The following is a 14,075-nucleotide window of genomic DNA, read 5'->3' as shown; positions in this document are numbered from 1 at the left end:
CCACAACCATAGTATACATCTCCACCGCAAGAAACGGTTCGAACCTATTTATTGGCTTACGTTTTGTCAGATATTTAAATCTGTGTTTTTGTACGTTTCCAGGCAATTTCATTGTGCATAAGGCATTTGGCGTCAAGTTGACAAAGTAGCAGATTCTTCGAGTAAATGCGATTTATCTAAACATTTCTAAATAACTAATTCCCTGTTCACTAAAAGCGTGGATAATATCCTTCTACAACAATATGAACCAGCTCTCTGTTTAACAAAGACACGAATTAATTCCTTCTACAACAATATCAACCAGCTCTCTCTTCAACAAAGACACGAATTAATTCCTTGTAGAACAATATCAACCAGCTCTCTGTTCAACAAAGACACGAATTTATTCCTTCTACAACAATATGAACCAGCTCTCTGTTCAACAAAGACACGAATTAATTCCTTCTACAACAGTATCAACCAGCTCTCTCTTCAACAAAGACACGAATTAATTCCTTCTGCAACAATATCAACCAGCTCTCTCTTTAACAAAGAGACACGAATTAATTCCTTGTACAACAATATCAACCAGCTCTCTCTTCAACAAAGACACGAATTAATTCCTTCTGCAACAATATCAACTAGCTCTCTAACAAAGATACACGAATTAATTCCTTGAACAACAATATCAACCAGCTCTCTCTTCAACAAAGACACGAATTAATTCCTTGTACAACAATATCAACCAGCTCTCTGTTCAACAAAGACACGAATTTATTCCTTCTACAACAATATGAACCAGCTTTCTCTTCAACAGACACTAATTATATCCTACAATATCAACAGCTCTCTCTTCAACAAAGACACGAATTAATTCCTTCCATAATATCAACCAGCACTCTCTTCAATAAAGATACGAATTAATTCCTTCTACAACAATATCGATCAGCTCTACCTTCAACAAAGATCCCCTCGGTGTGGATTCCTGTACATGGTGAGGGGACCTCCCAGGGAAGGTTCTGTGTTTTTAGTTTACCTCCTCTGGGATCTAAACATCCACCCACTTATTTGCCGTGCGTAGCAACCTGTGAAGGGGAGGAGAGGATCCTGGTGGTTGAGGGGTCCTACCCTAACCTTGAATTCCTGTAGATAGGCAGCCTTGGGGTGGCTCCCTTGGGTCAATCGGCTGGTCCACTAGGGTTAGGATTAACTAAGTACCAGTGTTGGATGTTCTCAACAGGTGTTGTGGACATTATATCTGGTGCTGGTGTTTGGGTATAGTGCTCACGAAACCCTGAGGTTGCTGCAGTGTCCTTGTTTGACATTGTAGTGCGTCCCATGGTGGGTCAGTGGGTACTGAAATTTCTCTCTTTTTGTGGATACTTCAATTAAAATCTTAATAGTGGAACTGACACCGCAGCTTAGTCTCTCAGTTCTGGTACTATCACTGCTGTGCCTGTTCCATACATGGACTATGGTCCTGTATTCAAGGCTCATCTCTGTGCCAGCTGGTAGTCGACTTAGAGTAAGTAACATGAAAACAAGCTTTTCCAAATAAAACCTTATATTGGACTTTGACCGTTTTGCTTCCGTAAAGATTGGAAAGATGAAGTTGTTTTAACTAGACCATGCATTGGTCACAGTTTTTTTAACTCATCGTTTTCTTTTATCAGGAACTGATGCACCAGTGTGTAGTTTGTGTAACACTCAGATCACAATAAGGCACATTTTACTGTCTTGTCATCGTTATGATTCACAATGACGGCACCATTTTAAACATGTTCTGTCCCAAGGTTTGTCCATAACGTTAGACGGTGTTATTAGTGATGGTGACACTGTCCACCTTGGTAATGTTTTTAGTTTTTTAAAGGTCATTAATCATTTTAATGCCATTTAAGTTTTTTAATTTATACATCACACATTTTTAATGTGGCTTCTTTATAAAAACCACAGTTCATCTAGTTCGATTTGACATTAGAAACTGGCCATAACATTAAATAACTCGAAACCAGGACTGGGAAGGCCAACTTCAGGTGACTGACAGTTGTTTTTGTACTTACCTGTTAGTCTTCCTGGCGAGTTATGATTGTTACAGTTACGCTACAGAAAATCCTTTTTAAGTTGAATAACTGTAGTTTTTCTCTTGACGTTGTAAACTAGATGTAAACATTGGTCTTATGCTGTTTATGTTTTTTAAACTTTGTTTTGTTTCACCTTAATATCTTTTTTTATGAATTTTTCATAATTTATTTTAAACTCTTTACCGGATGTTCGGCGCAGATAGCCTAGCTGCTTTGTGCCATAAAACACTAAATCAACCAACTAATCAACAAAAACACGAATTAAATTCCTTCTACAACAATATCAACCACCTCTCTCTTCAACAGAGATATTGATTAATATCTAATTTGACTAATAGAATAGTAGTATCAAAACCTTTTTGGACAAGGGCCGGGAGGTGGATCTTTTAGACTTCGTGGTTCGGAGATGTTGTGGTAAAATTAAGTAGGGATACATGATCAGAATACATCATCACTAATTTATTTCTAGTAAAATCACATATTGAAAATATTTAAGATGCACAATCGTCTTTTTTAGCACCAGTGAGAACCATGAAACTGGTGTTTTTCTGACAAAATTAATCAAGGTTCAGAGTTACTCCTTCCCATCATCAAAAGTGATTACAAATGTTCATCAGATAAGGTTGATCTGTAACTAGGTTTCATGTACTTCATCTTTGAAATTGTCATCACAGAAATAGGTAGTGACATAAACTGAAATGAACCCCACGAACAAAGTTTTATAAATAAACAAATTGATCACTTGGAAGACATTTATAGAACTCTATCAACTTCCTTTCTATTTGTCCTTCAACGTGTCGTTAGACTGCAGACCAGTAACTTTCATTTGTACTTCAGATGGCAGTTCATCAATAACATAATCAAATGGTTTTCGGAAGATTCTTATTTCTGTTACACTCGCATCAACATCGAACAAATGCTCCTTGAACTGTAGTTTAAGATCATAAAGGAATGTCTTTTGTGAACCTACGTGTGAATGTTTGTTTAAACTTTTCACAACAAACAAAGTGTGTGAAGCAACTCCTCATCAACTGGGACTTATAAATAATTAATTTATAATGATTTCACCTCTATGAACATATCACAAATAAGCGCAGTTTTTACCTTCCAACGTAAGATTGAATTCACTCAGGCATATGGGCAGATCTATAGAAAAAGCTAACTACCAAAGCCATTCACTGTTTGTAACAGTTGAGGACAATTATTTTCATTTAAAAGAATTTTAATCTCAAATATGGTCTTCCCACAGCTAAGCCATCAGATTAAAGAGGGGTAGGGTAAGTCTGGATATGTTGCTTCTGTTTCTGCCAAAAATTTACGAAAATGAGATGGTTGAGTCCATGAGAGCGAAAGAAGTTCACTGTTAAAATTAGAGGTTCCATGACAGATTCAGATATTTTCCACACAGTGCCTGCTGATTAATAATACAGTGGAGAATTATAAGCTTAGAACAACCCACACTTAAAACAAATATGTGAATATATCCAACTAAACCCTTTCTTGCAACACACACATTTTTACCACCATCTGTTGTAACACACTTCAGCCGTTTACAGTGGAGAACCATAGACTTGGAACAACCCACACTTTCAACAACTTTGTGAATATATCCAGCTAAACCCTTTCTTGCACCACACACATATTTTTACCACCATCTGTTGTAACACACTTCAGCCGTTTCTATTCCAAGTTGTACTGACTTGAGTGATTTTTCGACATCTTTGAAAATGTCTCACCTGTGGATGTCCCATGCATACTGTGTACAGAAGCTAATTCAAAATTAATATTGACTCCACGAATAAACAACAGCATCTGTGAAGTGTCGGACACATCTGTTGACTCGTCAAGCGCTATGGAAAAGCACTCACTCTTTGACCTTGCATTTCAGTTGAGACAGAATATTACTTCCAGTGTCCTCAACTCTACGTGCTAATGTATTCATCGAAAATCTGATAGTCATAAATAAGTTTACTTTTTCTGAGCACATTTCATCGGCTGCTTCAATCGTACGTAATCTATCGTATAGGTACATGTACCTATCGGTAAATGTTTTTCCTCGCTTGGCCAACAGATGTGACACTTGGAAACTTGTTCTTGTTGTAGCTTTCTTCTTAAGTGCTTGGTTTAGTATTGTCTACAGCTGTTGTATTCTTTTAGCACTGCAATTGTCTCGTTGTATTTTAAGCACAACGCTTTGTTACGTGGTTCAATAACGAAGTAGTTAACACTACTCTGTTCTTTAAAAACACGACATTCAGAGTCGTCTTTTCTTTTCTTCCCTTGTCCTGACATCATAACTAGGAGTAGCTATGAACTCGAACATAAAGTTAACAGCAGCATTCACTGACACCCACTGAGGTACACGGGGCATGCGTGGGAAGAAATACGCTGCTTCAGGGACACTGGGATCGATAAGTGAGATGACGCAATACTAAGTAATATGACGTTTTCCAACAAACAGAAAAGACTAGAGGGAAGGCAGCTAGTCATCACTACCCATCGCCAACTCTTGGGCTACTCTTTTTACCAACGAATAGTTGGATTGACCGTTACATTATAATGCCCCCACGGCTGAAAGAGCGAGCATGTTTGGTGCGACCGGAATTTTGATATTATTGTTTGGAAACGTTGTACTTGATAAAATTTTCTTCTAAAAGTATTCAGTTTCGATAGGCGTAAAAATGTTTTTGACGGAAGTTTGAATTTATTTACAATAAATCTCCGGTTGGAATAAAGAAGGAAAAATTATGTACTCATTTAGGTATGAATAAAACAAAGTTACAAACATTTATCCCCCGTTTATAATCTCAAAATCGCCTCCTAATTTTTACAATTTGATGTGATAAATTAAAAGACAATAAAATAGATAAATGTAGTGTGCGAAAGTAATTTTTTTTAGAGAAGTGGTGAAGCCAAACCAGATATGTATCGATTGTTAGAGAGTCTTGGAGCCAGACCTTGTAATCACGTGACGGCTACGGTTGCCGTGGTTACCAGTACCTGGACCCTCGGTCTAACACGGAGGGAGACACTTGTCTCATGAAAATAATTAGTGTAACAATGAGTGTGTGTTTGAACAGTTTCTAGTATTAATAAAGCCACGTGACCCCAATGAAATACATGTTAAAATACTGACGCATCATTTGTTTTTAAAATGTTTAGAGAAACTTAAAAATAAATGAAAAAAACAGCGACACATACACTGTAATAGAAAGTAACAAAAACTGTAGGAAGTACAGTATGGCTCCTTCTGTCCAGAAGAAGACAAAGTACCATGAAGAAATAATTATAAATGATTCGTTATTATAATAATGAGTTAGATAACAGGTTTGGCTCACTTCACAGGCACGATTTGCATTTTTAATAACTTGTGATATATATATGTTTATCTTTGCATGCATTTCAGAAAACTTCCAGTTATTATATAGACTAAAATTATGGTAATCAAAAATACATATAAATTATGTGTGTAACATAAGGTAACACCACCTTTAAGCCTTATAGCTCAACATTGCTGGTATATTATTTGTTCGAAAACAATAATCCATTACGAGAGAATGTTGTGAAAAGCGCTGAACAATATTGTTCAGGAGTTATTGTAATGCAGCGCCATCTATTAGTGACGTATTGTACGAAAAACCTTTTGATATTTTGCTTAGTGAGATCTAAATAAACTTTCTTGTTTAGCGAAATTTTAAAATAATTAGAGTTTATCAGAGAAGCTTGCGCTTTCAACAAGTAATCCAAAAAAGTAAAATTTGGAGAAAACAGTTACATAGTTATGTAGAATAAAACCATATCAAATCGTAGATTATAATCCAGTCGAAAAGGAAATAAAAACTATTTTCAAAACGAACCGGGTTTCGATCCCCGTTGTGGGCAGAGTACAGGTAGCTCTTTGTGTAGGCTTGTGCATGATAAAAACAAACAAAAGTAAGCAGGATTATGTTTGATTGTGAAATGTTTGCCGTGCCATTCTTTGATGGAAACGTTGTTTTGTGAGTGTTTCAACTGTAAATTATTTTGCTTTATATATATATATACTTATGTTTATATTACGACATAATTGATTTACGTGTTAATTTTTTTATTTTCATAGCGTTGGCTGAAGTGCTTGATAAGTATATTGGTAATGTTAACCAAAACTAGTTACTTAGATGTGTAGCAGTGGAAAACTATTACAAATAGTTGTAACTCGAATTAATAACCAAAACTTCCATTTTATGACAGGTTGGAGGAACTTTGGATATATCGCCCGGTGTTCGTTGAAAACGAACCGTCGTGAATCTAGTGTTTGAGACAAACAGTTTATTAGTTTCCAAGAACAGGGCATTATACAATATGATTTGACAGTTATTTTATGTACCATAACGTTGAAGTGTAATATTTCTTAACTTTCACGGGTTAAAAACAAACAGTGACTATTTTTAACCATTTATTTAAAACACTTGACGTTACCTTCGTTTTGAGTATCATTGAATTTTCCGGTTGGTGTAACAACTGTAATTCGTAATTCGTCAACCACGACGATATACAAAGGTCGAAGAAGGAATTTTTTGTATATTGCCAGAATAGTTGTTGTAAGTTAATGTAAATATTCAGTTATATATATATATATATATATATGTGTGTGTGTGTGTGTGTAACTTTAACTCAGTAGCAATATGTTTAACATCCGGGTTATTTTACTATTACACAAAGCACTTGCAAGACGACGTATGATGTTTAATGTCCTAACTCTCGACCCCAGACTTGTGATTAGTTCCTGGTTCCGTGCTAACGTTACTGTTCTAATAACGAAAGCCAAGGCACGTCGGACATTGTATTTGATTATGAACACACTAGTTTAATTAGGAGTGTATACGTAATTTTATTATTTTTTCGTATTGACAAACTTCCTTCACACGTATTGAAATTAGTTTATATAATAATTGAATATGTACAATAATAACTCGTGAATATCGCATTCTTGACGGTTCACGTTTTTGAATCATAATTTTTAAAACTTCCAATTCTTCAGGATTCTGTTATATTTATCGTACATTTGTTTTCCATCCAACTCGAGGTGATATTTCACAAGTTGTAAATTCGTACTTCTGATTTTATTACACGATGTTCTCTGTATCATTTCTTAAACATGTTTCTAGAATTATTTGACACACGATATGAGAAGTGTTTCTTTACTCAGCAGTAAAGATATAAAGTATTACCTATAGACTTTCACATATCAAAATGTTTAATTATTGTGATCTCGTGGGGGGTTATGACCCCATTGTAGGCATTACTGTTGGGGTACTCATGGTACACTGGTATCTACCAGGTATTATTGGTTTATAGTGGTATATGCTGGTATCTACCAGGTATCATTGGTTGATAGTATGTGTTATTAGTGTGCTGTTCATGATACAGTGGTATCATTGATTGACTATATGTGTTACTGGTATGATATTCAGGTGTACACTGGTATCATCCAAGTATCACTGGTTGACTATGTGTTACTAGTATGATATTCAGGGTACACTGGTATCTTCCAAGTATCACTGGTTGACTATGTGTTACTAGTATGATATTCAGGGTACACTGGTATCTTCCAAGTATCACTGGTTGACTGTGTGTTACTAGTATGATATTCAGGGTACACTGGTATCTTCCAAGTATCACTGGTTCACTGTGTTACTAGTATGATATTCAGGGTACACTGGTATCACTGGTTCACTGTGTTACAAGTATCACTGGTATCTTCACTATGTGTTACTAGTATGATATTCAGGGTACACTGGTATCTTCCAAGTATCACTGGTTGACTATGTGTTACTAGTATGATATTCAGGGTACACTGGTATCTTCCAAGTATCACTGGTTGACTATGTGTTACTAGTATGATATTCAGGGTTCACTGGTATCCACATGAATGATTATTAAATATAAGTGTACTTGATCTAATCAAGAACAGATTTGATTTTGAACAAATTAGGGTGTACATCTATATTTTATTTTTCTTAATATTTTCATTTATTAACATTTGTTTTTTACAGAAGCCTAAAATTAATTAATTGTCACGTAGAACAGAAACACAAAACTGTGAATGAATAGTTTACTTCACTTAGATTCCACCAGTTGAAAACGTAAACACATTACAGAGAAGTTATTAGAGTTAAAAGAACAGAAACAAAGTTTAACTGTAGTTAGTACACATGATATACGAGGGCTGTTCAAAAATACGCGGACTGACGTCATAAAACAAAATGTACTGTATTTAGAAGTTACAGGTCTGGGACTCCTTCAAAGTACTCTCCTCCCCAACGCACACACTTATCCCAACGGTGTTTTCCACTTGTTGAAACAGTGTTGGCCACACCTTCTTTTGTAATGTCCTCCAGCTCCTTCGTCGCATTTGCCTTAATCTCAGGAATCGTCTCAAATCTTCTTCCTTTCAAGGGTCTTTTGAGTTTGGGGAACAAGAAAACATCGCAAGGAGCAAGGTCAGGTGAGTAGGGAAGAACAGTGATCGAGTGTTTGGCCAAAAAAACGCACGAGTTCTGAGGCACAAATTTCGCAGCAACGCGGTGCATCTTCAATTTTCCGGTCAAAATCTCGTAACAAGATCCTACTGATATCCCACTCTCTTCTAGCAAGCTCCCCTGACAGTCAGACGTCGATTTGCCTGCACCAGGGTGTTGGTTTTGTCGACGTGTGGGTCGTCAGTTGACGTGGAAGGACGCTCATCATCTTCAATGGACTGTCGACCATCCTTAAAACGTTCATGCCACTTGAAACATGCCGTACGCTTCATAACAACATCACCGTAAGCCGTGTTAAGCATAGCAAAAGTTCAGTCACAGATTTTCCAAGTTTAACACAAAATTTCACAGCAAGTCGTTTGCTCCTTCAGGTCATTCATTCTGAAATCCGCCAAACGAAAAATCGCACTTCACTTAAAACCGCGTAGCTAATACACAAATGAAGATATCTGCAATCGGGAAATGGCGTCGTAATCAGCTGATATGTGCGAACCTAGCGACACCAAGCGGATTCCCCTGGAACCAACTGGAGCCGAGCAATTCAAACAGTCCGCGTATTTTTTTTAACAGCCCTCGTATACAATTATTTTATCATTTCAACACATAAAGTAGGGATTGTTTTCTAGAGTTATCTTCTGTGAAACAGTATATACGTATTTTGAGAATCTGAGCTGGATAAAATATCTAGACTGTAGTGTCATCTTATGTCACTCATTTTTTCTTAATTAATTGAAAATACTTCAATGAAGTTGATTTGTTTTATTTGTTATAAGTTCAAAATACTTTTCAAGTGTTTGAAGAATATAAACATATTTTTTAACTGTACATTATGAATATTTTCAAATTAGATTGGCTGGAAACCATTAAATATAGCCATATTATTGTCAGTACTTTAAATCAAAAGTTTTATGCACACAGTACGTAGATACAATTGTTCTTTTTGATATTGGTTTCAAACGTTTTATCCTAATAGTGTTTTTATTGTGTCTACTTCCTATCATTAGCATTATAAGACTTTAGTTTTGTCAGATGTTGTGTTTATGGTAGAGTTTACGTTCAGTATGTTGTTATTTTCTTCTCATAATTTGACGTAACTCCAAGTATTTTCAAAACTTTAATTATTCTATACATCATTTCCATAACTTTCTAGTTACATGAAGTGTAGAACATTTACAGTTTGGATGTAATTAAACTTAAAAAATACCTGCTGGGACCTTCAGCTCCATGATGTGGAATTTTATTTTGCAGGCACGGATAGTTTTGGTAGCTGAAATGTAATTTTCTGCACTATCAGGTTGAGACAATGGGAACTGTATTGAAGTGTTACGACCTAAACCCCGTGTGTAGTTTATTTACTTGGATGAAAGCAATCTATCGTGTGAAACATGAGTTACTCAAAGATAAGATCCACCATTATGGAACACAGGTTCATATGGAAACACATTTCACCATTTCCGTGTCCTCGTCAATCTAGCACATGCTCGGGGAAAACAAAACATTGGACTGAAATGGACACGTGAAATTATAGAAACTTGTATTCTGTTGTAATAGTGACTCTTAACTTTACTGTAAATAATTTTACACTGTTCTGTATGTACTATTTAGCTGGCTTATTTTAAACACAGACACTTGATGAGTTAGAGAAATGTCTATCCACAGGACAACCTTGTATTGTGCCTAAAGTGTTAGGTTTTAAGGCTTTTATATACATTTAGGTTTTAAGACTTGTGTGTTACTGTATTAGTTATTACAAATTTTCATGAAAATGGTTCAACCCAGATATCTCTATTTATATACAATTAAACGGATTATAGCATTAACATAATTATACAATAAATAATTTATTAAAAATAAGAGATAGCCCTAAAAAAGACTGTGTTTCAACATTCTTAAATCACCATCTTTAGGAGACTGGTCTCTGTTTATAATAAATCATATATGCTTGATTATTTAGCATTGTACTACTTTTGTGTTGGACAATTGTCATTTTAAATTATTTTGTGTGTAATATATGTTTAAATCAACAAATTTTAAGTGTTAGCAAATTGAAAAGATTGAAGAATTGTGTAATCAGGTTTTTTTTATTAACCTTGGATCAGAGCAGCCTTCCCTTACAGAAACTTACATTCAACCTGGTATTACTAGTGGCTATAGTGATTTAAATGTATGTTTATTACTTTCTTATGTTAGAATGCACTATTTCATCAACTGGGTACCCTTGCTATTAGCAGTATTTTGTTGCTGAGGTTTCACAAGGTTCAGCTAATTTAGGAAACTATTAATTGCTCTAACTAATTCTAATGTTGACACCCAAGTACCACAAGATGTAGTTACATCTGTGAACAATGTCAAGTGATATACATACACAGAGAGAGACACACACACATCATTGTAGAAATACCACTGAATAAATACTTTTGATAACTTATAGATGGTACTTTGGTAAAATAAAGAGAACTGAAGCAGAACAGATGTTACTCTTACCAGAAAACGAACGTGGAGCATTTCGTTAGGGACAGCGAAAAGTCGACAGCGACTATTCTCTCTTTCAGGTACGGTCTGCTGGATTTGGAATGAGTACTTTATTAATAATTACAAGATAAACTCATTGCATAACATAACATTATTAATGGAGCAGCTGAGACACACGTAAGCTGTATTGTAGGATGATGTTTTAAAGAATTCAGTGAAAAACTTGAATTAATAAAAATTACTGTTGAATAAATAGTTTTATTTCTTTTTTTTGATACTTTTGTTTTTTCTGTTCCTTTTGTTCATGTACTAATTATGTGTCTAAGTATTACTTTATCATAAGAAAATATGATAGATTTCAGGTTTAAAGTATTAATAAAATGTATTTGAAGTTAGGCCTATGTATTTTGCTCTAAATATAACAGTAAAAATCTATTACCAAATCAGATGTGTCTAATTATGTTTACTATAAAATGTTTATCATGTGAGATTAAAGACCTAAACTCTGCTGCTAGTTAAAAATGGAGACACAGTCAAGCATTATCGTATCAGACAGATGGATGAAGGAGGTTTTTTATTGTTCGGTCGCTACAACTTTCTGTATGCGGTTCAGGAACTGGTGGAGCACTACAGCAAAGATTCTGATGGTCTGTGTGTAAACCTTCAGCAGCCTTGTATACAGGTTAGTTGTTAAAGAACCTAGTCTCGGGTTGTTGAGAACCAGAATAGCTAGTTTAGCATTACAGTAGAAGACAACTGGTCAACAACACCCATTGCTGATGACCTTTCCTTAAGTTGTTAACAACCACAATACCTGGTCTTACATTTTTTATTAGTAAGGTAGTTGTCTTAACTGAGTGTATTAAAAGATTTGTATTTCAAAATGGTACTCACTCCTTGAGAAATTCTCTAACATCTTCAGCTTTAATACACCTGTAATTGTGTTATTTACTGTATTCTTCTAAGTCTCAGCAGGATGTTCTTCTATTTAGAGTCTTTTGCTGAATATAAGTATGGTTTGTTTATTACAGTTTAAATACAAGAAATAACTACTGTCAGCTACTAAAGTGTGGTTTGTTTATTACAGTTTAAATACAAGAAATAACTGTCCTTTACTAAAGTGTGGTTTGTTTATTACAGTTTAAATACAAGAAATAACTGTCCTTTTACTAAAATTGTGGTTTGTTTATTACAGTTTAAATACAAGAGTCCGCTGTCCTTTACTAAAGTGTGGTTTGTTTATTACAGTTTAAAATAACAAGAAATAACTGTCCTTTACCAAAGTGTGGTTTGTTGTTTATTACAGCTTACAAAGAAGATATAACTGTCCTTTAAAAGTGTGGTTTGTTTATTACAGTTTAAATACAAGAAATAACTGTCCTTTACCAAAAGTGTGGTTTGTTTATTACAGCTTAAATACAAGAAATAACTGTCCTTTACCAAAAGTGTGGTTTGTTTATTACAGCTTAAATACAAGAAATAACTGTCCTTTACCAAAAGTGTGGTTTGTTTATTACAGCTTAAATGAAATAACTGTCCTTACTGTGGTTTGATGCTTAAATAGAAATAACTGTCCTTTACAAAAAGTGTGGTTTGTTTATTACAGCTTAAATACAAGAAATAACTGTCCTTTATAAAAAGTGTGAAAGTTTACAATACCAATAAGTGGTCTTTTGAATAATTAATGTTTTTTTAATTACAGGTTGAAAAGCCAACCACTTGTGACCTCTCCCATAAAACAAGAGATCAGTGGGAAATAGAACGTTCTTCTCTGAAATTTATTAGGAAACTTGGACAAGGTCAGTTTGGTCAAGTTTGGGAAGGTTTGTGGAACAACACCACACCTGTGGCCATCAAAACCTTGAAACCAGGTGGGTGGAGATGGACAATGTTAACTATGTATGATTAAAATATGATTTTAATTTCAGTTGATTAATTTCTGATTAGAACAAGCTATCAATTTATAGTGATATTGAAACACCAGGCTTATAGTAATTGGTTTGATGCATTAGTATTATTGTGAACTTGTCTAACCAGTATATTTATCAGTAAATATGTGTCTTTATTTTAAGTTGCGACAGTTCAGTTTCTTGTAAATACACTGGTTTTTACTTATGGACGTTCTCACTGACGTACAGGGACAATGGACCCGAAGGACTTCCTCGCTGAAGCTCAGGTGATGAAGAAGTTGCATCACCCAAAGCTGGTCCAGCTGTACTGTATGTACTCGAAGAACCAATCTACATCGTCACCGAGTTGATGAAGAATCGTAGCTTACTGGTGTATCTTCAAGGTAATCTGGTTGAATGCCAACTAGACAAAACACTGTTGACAAAGACAAATAAACTAGGTTCCTTACATTTTGTTTGTTGAGAAATTGGCTGTGTGCAGTTGAATACTGTTACCATGATGGAGAAAAGCATGGTTTATTTACATATAATAAATTATACAAATGAGAAACTGGCACCGGTTCTAAGTAAGGCAGTGAATATGGCTCAGTTCTGCACAGTATTCTCACTACTTTAGTAAATCTGCAGAGCTAGGAGGCTGTCCAAAAACTGTTTGTTTGGTTCTGTACATTTAGACATTAATACCAACCTAAAACTGAATACATGACATAGCTGACCTTTCCAGTTTAAAGAAGAATACATGACATAGTTGACCTTTACAGTTTAAAGAAGAATACATGACATAGTTGACCTTTCCAGTTTAAAGAAGAATACATGACATAGTTGTCCTTTCTAGTTTAAAGAAGAATATATGACATAGTTGACCTTTCCAGTTTAAAGAAGAATACATGACATAGTTGACCTTTCTAGTTTAAAGAAGAATATATGACATAGTTGACCTTTCCAGTTTAAAGAAGAATACATGACATAGTTGACCTTTCTAGTTTAAAGAAGAATCTGTGAGTGTTAACCTAGTTGACCTTTCCAGTTTAAAGAAGGAATACATAACCAATAACCTAGGTGACTTTTACAAAGAAAATCTAAGCTGGGTTACTTTCTTCAAACAAATCTAC

The 14,075-nt window shown here is 34.9% G+C and overlaps 1 pseudogene across 1 annotated transcript in view; it reads left to right on the top strand.

Annotated features, from left to right (window-relative positions):
* The window catches only part of LOC143251774 (tyrosine-protein kinase Src42A-like), a 36,300-nt pseudogene that overhangs the window by 19,171 nt on the left and 3,054 nt on the right, over positions 1-14,075 (top strand). Inside the window, exons 2-5 of the transcript XR_013028650.1 lie at positions 11,013-11,133; positions 11,569-11,735; positions 12,756-12,924; positions 13,192-13,346. The product of XR_013028650.1 is annotated as a tyrosine-protein kinase Src42A-like (transcript). The remainder of the gene's footprint in view (positions 1-11,012; positions 11,134-11,568; positions 11,736-12,755; positions 12,925-13,191; positions 13,347-14,075) is intronic.

Source organism: Tachypleus tridentatus, chromosome 6 (genome assembly GCF_004210375.1).
Source record: "Tachypleus tridentatus isolate NWPU-2018 chromosome 6, ASM421037v1, whole genome shotgun sequence".
NCBI classification, from domain to species: domain Eukaryota; kingdom Metazoa; phylum Arthropoda; class Merostomata; order Xiphosura; family Limulidae; genus Tachypleus; species Tachypleus tridentatus.
Note: the sequence above shows the minus strand (reverse complement) of the source record. Positions and strands in the feature narration are given on the sequence as shown.